Consider the following 7,564-nt stretch of genomic DNA (forward strand, 5'->3'; position numbering starts at 1 on the left):
GGTACTGCTCATGTCTATAGGCGACGGTTACCACATTCCATCAGGTAGACCGTCAGCTTGTTTGCCATTCTAAATTGCATAAAAAATATAAAGAATTTGTTTATAAATTATATATAAAATAAAATAAATAAAATCATAGCAGCCCACATGCGTAAACAGTTGGTCGTTTCTTTTCCAGCCAATATCTAGGCCGCTATCTAATGTGTATTTAGTGTGGTACAGCAATCGGCATCATAACGCACCAATTCTTAAAGTAAACGACCACTTTTTAATTGTGCGGGTCAAGCGGCGCACGCGCATTGTTCATTGCGCGGACTGGCGCCGATGGCAATTTTAAAAAAATTTATATGAAAATAAAATTGGCTCTAGCGATTCAGACCGATTATGAAACACTATTTCTCTAAACCTATCTTTTATTTTAATTCGATTTTTTCGCGAAATTACTCTTGTACGGATCATCAAAAATCATTAAAAAATTAGTTCACATTAATCCTTACAATAAAGATTTCGCTGTAATATCAAACTGAAATTGTAATTTCAGACATAGGTTTTAACAATGACATTTCAAAATCGACCTCACACAGTCAAATACGTACTAATGTCAAAATATTTGCTTTTAACAAAAATTAAATGAATACGTAGACTGTGGTTAGCCCGTCACTAGCGAAAAAAAAAATTTATGCTTGTAATCTTATTATATTATGTAAATAATCAAACTTGAAACCAAGTAGCTTGTTGGCAGAAATGAGAAAAACTTCAAGACGTTAAACCCTTGTTCATAATGTTCCTGTATTTGTTTTATTTATTTATTTAGTTTATTTGAGATAACAACAGTATTTTACAAAATTAAATACATATTACACAGGGGGGAAAAAGGATTGTTAGCAATGGAGTTTGACAGCGCCATTGCTAGCAATATACCTTATTAGGTCGACCTCCACGTGGTTCCCCCTGGAAACCATCGTGAACAATTCTTGTTGAATTCGTCACGATGAGCTAACTGACCTACTTCATACTCACCTATCATTCTTCACGGGTGCCCCGTCGGTGTATACCGATAGCACGGGTGGGGTTACCATTCCATTATCATCCATTAAAAAAAAATACATATTACACATTTACAAAATGCTAGCCAATTATAGTTATCCACAGCGATATTAAAGCGTAGGTATATTAAATATTCCACTGTATTGATGAATTAATAAATTTTGAATAACCCTTGTAAACTTATAGCATAGCATATAAATTATAAAGGTATTTTTTAATTATATAATTATTTTTTACATTTTAATTAGTTATTTATATTTATTTATTTTCATGTCTAAAACTATTGCAAAGCTTTAAATGGGGTTAGTAACAGCTGATTTAGCGCCGTGACAAACGGTTGAATCCTAAAAACTAAATTCCAAGACAAATATTTGATTACATTTATGTTATCTTAGATTATTGTTTTCTTATATTTTATCTATCCATTGCTGAACATAGGCCTCCCCTTTATACTGCCAAATGGAATGGTCCTAAACAACCTGCATCCACCCTTGCAATGCATTTTATTTAATATAGACCAGAGGGAGACTTTGTACAAAAGTCGATTGCTTGGGTACCTCTGACCTATTCGTGTTTCTACCGTGAAGCAGCTGTGTTTGCATGGCTGTGTTTCGGTTTTAAGCGTGGGATATGGCGTCAATTTACTGGGTACAGAGAAATAACACCTGAGTCCTCAGGAATGGCAACGCATGGGGGTATCATGGGCGAAACAGTATACTCTGTTATGTCCATAGTACTGCTCATGTCTATAGGCGACGGTTACCACTTTCCATCAGATGGGCCGTCAGCTTGTTTGCCATTCTACATTGAACAAAAACTTAATATAGTATCTACAATAATATAGCATGTAGTTTACGACTACCAATATAAAAGTTTGTTTTTAGGATTGCTATTTTAAGCGAATTCCTAGGCCGAGTAAACGAGCTTTGTCTGGAATCCGGTGAAATGAAAAAAAAGGGGAGAAAGATCCAATAAGCTTTCATTTCGTAAAGCTTTATGTGAAAGACCAATTTGGCTGACCTTAACTAAAATACATATATTGAAAAAAAAAAAACTCCAACAATATATAAGAACGAAAACCAACACTCAATTAGTTTAATATTTTAGATCCTAACTAATATTATAAACTAACTTTTTGCCCGCTACTTCGTACGCGCTGAGCGTAGAAATGAGAAAACCATTGAAATAGATCCTAGATCTCGTATCAAGATAAAACATATATCAGATTTTAAGTTAGACCTCAAGGGACACAAATGTGAATTGTTTCCAATTTGGTGTAGTAGTTTTCGCGTGATACCGAAATAAATACACACAAAAAAAAACAGACAAAACTTCTAAAAACTATTGTTTTGGCTTCTGACTTTTAATTTAATAAGAGATTATCTTATTAAAACCGCTCATGTAAATTTTTCTTAAATATTTTCTACGTACAGATGCCATCTAGATACAATAGTATAATTTTTAAAATAACACAATTAACATGAAATGGTTTTGCTAGAAGAAATCTCTTATTAGAGATAAGCTCGCCTTTGTACATTATGTTTATAATGAATTGTAATTTACAGTATGTTTTGTGTACAATAAAGAATAAAGAATAAATAATAGTATTATATTAGTACGAGAGCTGACAACTGTTTATTGCTGAACATAAAACTTTCCCTATAAGGGAATTTATACCAGTAGTTTTAAGAGGGATGCTGCCCATCCCTATACCATTAAATTCTTTTAGTCACCCCTTACGACTCCCATGAGAAAGGAAGGGGTGACCTATTATATGCCGTGATCACACTGCTTCATCTTCACCCATCATCATTAACAGGTGCTCTGGCAGCATATACCGATAGCGGGGTAACCATTCCATTCTCATCCCATTAATAAAGTGTAATACGTGTGTGTAAAAGTACTGGTGGATAATTTACGATTATGAACATAAATAGTGGTAGTAAAAAGATTTCTATACATTTCCCCATCCATTAAAATAAATTTTAAGAGCGTAGTAATAAATCACTGTAGGAAAAAGACGATAAAGAAAAAGAGAGAAAAAAAAAAACAATATAGCCACGTCCTGACAACTCTATCAAGAAAAAAGTCCCTTAGGAATTTCCTTCAAAAGATTGAAGGCTAATTAATTTACGTTTCATATTACTTTTTCTCAGAAATGAAACGAAGCAGTCGCGCAAAGAATTTCATTACCAAGGTAAGGTTCAAGAACGGAAAGCTTTTTGGTATTTGTACCTACGTTTATTTTATACAATTGATTGGAGAAAATAATAAAACTTTACCCGCAACTTTGTTCGCTTGACCGAGATATAATACTTAACTAGAACAAAAAGTAGTCTTTGTCCTTCCCCATCCCAATAGAACATGTGTGTGTAGGGGGGGAGGGGTGTTAATAATGCGCACTACCAGTCTCATTGTTAGCAATATGCCCAAAAAGGTCGACCTCCACGTGGTCCCCCCTGGAAACCATCGTGCTGAATTTCAAGTGAATTCATCACGATGGAGTGATTGACCTGCTTTTTCATTCTCACCTATCATCTCTCACTGGTGCCCCGCCAGTGTATACCGATAGCGCAGGCGCAGGGGTTACCATTCCATTATCATTCATAAAAAAAAATATAACATGTGTACATTGAAGCGCTAAGAAATAACAAACTCACATTTACGTTTGTTATACTAAGTTTTACCCGCAACTTTATCTACAAGACTTTTTGGCCGCGGAAAAGATTTCCTATTATACTTGTCTCATATGCTCGTATATATAAGTCCGACGAGAGACAATTTTTGACGAGTATCAAAGAATAGGTCCTTTTACACATCCTTACTTATATTATAAATGTGAAAATGAATTTATTTGTTATTATTTAACACTTTAATAGCTTAACCGACGACTATGAAATTTGTGTCCACGTATTATATAAATATATTCCGATCTCTCGAACAAAGTAGCTAATAATAACATAAAAGTCACCTAAAAACATCTAAAAAGCACTAAAGTACCGGGGCAGGTCCCAATAAATATTATTTTAATGAACTAGCAGAGCATTGTTGACCTTTCGAGTAAAGATAGCCCCTTAAATTATATAGATAGAGTGTCTCCATACAAATTCTTCGAGAAAAACGGGTCAACTTTTTCATACAATTTTGCGTGATAAATAGTTATGAGTGATTCCTTTGTAACTTCTACATTTATTTTGTCTTATAAATTCTGCATCTTTTAAATGTGCAAAACTCATTTTATATATTAAATAGTTAAATATAGATAGCTCAAGATACACTGTGTGCGTAAATATATAGAACATTGTTAAAAAAACGAGTCAGCTAATTTGGCAATTAGCTGACAAAAAGTTAACCAGTTTTTTTTTACTCGATGTTCTACCTATATAATCTAAAGATAGCCCATTTGCAATATAACATAATACATTAACAAAACACCCATAATTGCTACAACAAACATGGTTGTACAAATAAATACACGGCTAACAGAAAAAGGAATTTTGTTTTTAGCAAATTTTCCATCGTCCGCGAACACTGTTAAAATAATATTACAGAACGCGTCATAGCATTTCTCAATTAAGGGAATTATTGTTTCCGATAAATAATAGTTGTTGATGACAATAACCCAAATGCAAATGAATGAATAGAAGCATTCGTCCTTCAAAGGGCGCAATAACACATAATTGGCCCCAATGCGTTTCACTGAACCACTGAACCAATTCAGTTCACTACCAGCTTGCAATGTTGATTGATTAATCATATTTATGACATCACCACATCACTGTCTCTGTGACAGACGATAAAACAATCACGTCGTACATACAGACAAGGATTCTCATAGTTATGTATTGTTATAGATATTTTCATCCAAATAAAGTTTAAATAATAAGCTAATATAATATCTACAAATTCGGCTTTGTTTGGGTCTGAAATTATGACTATTTGTTAAAAGTACATTGTAGTTTTTACACATAGATCATTATCTAAACAAAAAATTTTTAAATGTTATTATTATTATTTTATCTTTATATTAAATAACATACAATGAAAACATGTTACACATAATGGTATATGATTAGCTAATTTTTTGTGCAACCACACCACAGACTAAAAATATAAGTTGCAAGTACTATCCATTCTCAATCTATGAATATTAGTAACTGTAGACATCTCTCGCAAGCTTCGTTCTTATTTTAAAAATTTTAAAAATATTCAATTCCGCCTTTAAAATAAACTTAAATCCACTAATTCTATCTAAATATCGTGTACATAAAATCAAATATATGCAATAATGTGGCTAAAACGTATAACTTAATATTAATTTAAAACAAAAAAATCTATAAATTATTTGTAAAAATTTCATTTGTCATGTCAGAAATTGCATGCGATTATAAATACGTGTTAAAAAAAAAACATAAAATCAATATTCCATTAAAATCCAATTTAAAAGAAAAATTAATATTACCACTTTAGTTGTTTAAATATCCTCAAAACAATGGCAAACAGTCAACAAACTCGCTCAATGCTCCACATGACAACAATGCTCATAATATCATGTCACGCCCGTTAAATTTTCAATTGGGTATATGTACGACCCGGGTTCGGTTTCAAATGCTCTAATTTTCAAAACAATTTTATTTTTAGATTGGGTCAAGAACTTTATGTTCCGGGCTTACACCATAGAATAGAGTGCAACCTTTTTTTTTATCAAAATGGCGCACATTTAAAGTTTAATCTTATAAAACAGTTACAGCTCATGTGATAAAAATTGCCGTACAATAAACCCGAAAGTTTGTGAAAATGACATACTGTAATGAAAAGAATATACTGAATGGATTTGAATGAAATTGATGAATGAATGAATGAGTATACTTTATTTGCATTATGCAATATAGGGAATAAGTTAGACACAATTTTATAAGTACAGTAAGGCGGTCTTATTGCTCAGAGCAATCTTCTCAAGACAACCACAGGCTAATGGACTAATTATTGTACAAGTAGGTATATAAAAGTGTATAATAAATATAAAAGTTGTTATTCAGTTTATTTTTATGTAGATTTATTTTATTAATTATGAATTTCTTTTGTTTGTTTTAAGTTTATAATATACGAAAGTTTAGATATAATTAAGAAACTGAACAGTGTAAAACATTAAGGATATATACACGACATCCCTACCATCCGGACGAGTGGCGGTCCTCCACCGTGCGTTTTTCAAAGCACTTTCTCCCACGCACAACCACTCTTTGGAATCAACTTCCAGCAGCAGTATTTTCGAACCGATACGACAACATAACCTTCAAGAAAAGAGCATATTCTTTTTTAAAAGGCTGACAGCACACCTGCAATGCCTTTAGTGTTGTGGGTGATCATGGGCGCCGGTAGCCACTTACCACCAGGTGAGCCGCATGCTCGTTTTCCCCCTGTGTTGTAAAAAAAACATATAAGGATATATTCATTAAGTATTGATACACGGATAGGCTATATCCTAACTTAACATATTTAACTATATATGTATGACATCAAGGAATTAAGTTGATTAGTTAATGTACCAAGAGATAACAAACAAATAATAAAAAACTCAGAGACTTACCAGAGGGAGACTTTATACAAAAATCGTTTGCTTGCGTACCTTCATACCATTCGTGTTTTAACTGTAAAGTAGTAATGTTTGGATAGCTATGTTTCGGTTCGAAGGGTGGGATATGGCAATGAAATTACAGGGTACAAAGGCATAACACCTCAGTCTTCAGGAATGGCAACGCATGAAGGGCATAGTGGGCGACGCAGTGTACATCTGTAAAGTTCATAATACTCTTCATGCCTGTAGGCGACGGTCACCACTTTCCATCATGTGGGCTTGTTTGCCATTTTTTTTATGGGTGAAAATGGTATGGTAACCCCGCCTGCGCTAACGGGATACGCTGGCGGAGCACCAGTGAAGGGTGATCAATGAGAATGAAAACAGGCCAGTTAGCCCATCATGATGAATTCAATAGGAATTAACCACGATAATTTCCAGGAGGAACCGCGAGGAGGTCGACCTGGTTGGGTATATTGCTAGCAATGGGATTCTCAGTCTCCGTTACTAACAATCCCTTTCCCCCCGCTTGTTTGCCATTCTAAGTTGCATAAAAAAACTCGCTTTCACATCATAATGAATTCATATTAGAAATGTTCGTATGTAGACACTAATTTGTCAAGGATAATAACCTCATGTCGATATTGAAGACGTGAGTGGAAAATTGAAAGCGTTTACATTTGCATTTCAATTGCAATCATTTTGCTTACATCGTGACGATAAAATCATATCATGCCGTGCCGTGCTACGGTGAGTTATATATAAAATCCCGTATCACGATAACTGTTCACGCTAGGGGGGAAAGGGATTGCTAGTAATCGGGTTTAACATTTTTTTTTTTTTATACAACTTTGAATGGCAATCAAGCTGACGCCCACCTGATGGAAAGTGGTAACCGTCGCCTATAAACATGAGCAGTACCATGGACATAACAGAGTA

The sequence above is a fragment of the Galleria mellonella genome, unplaced genomic scaffold, assembly GCF_026898425.1.
Source record: "Galleria mellonella isolate WM207_F2 unplaced genomic scaffold, CSIRO_AGI_GalMel_v1 utg44, whole genome shotgun sequence".
NCBI lineage: Eukaryota > Metazoa > Arthropoda > Insecta > Lepidoptera > Pyralidae > Galleria > Galleria mellonella.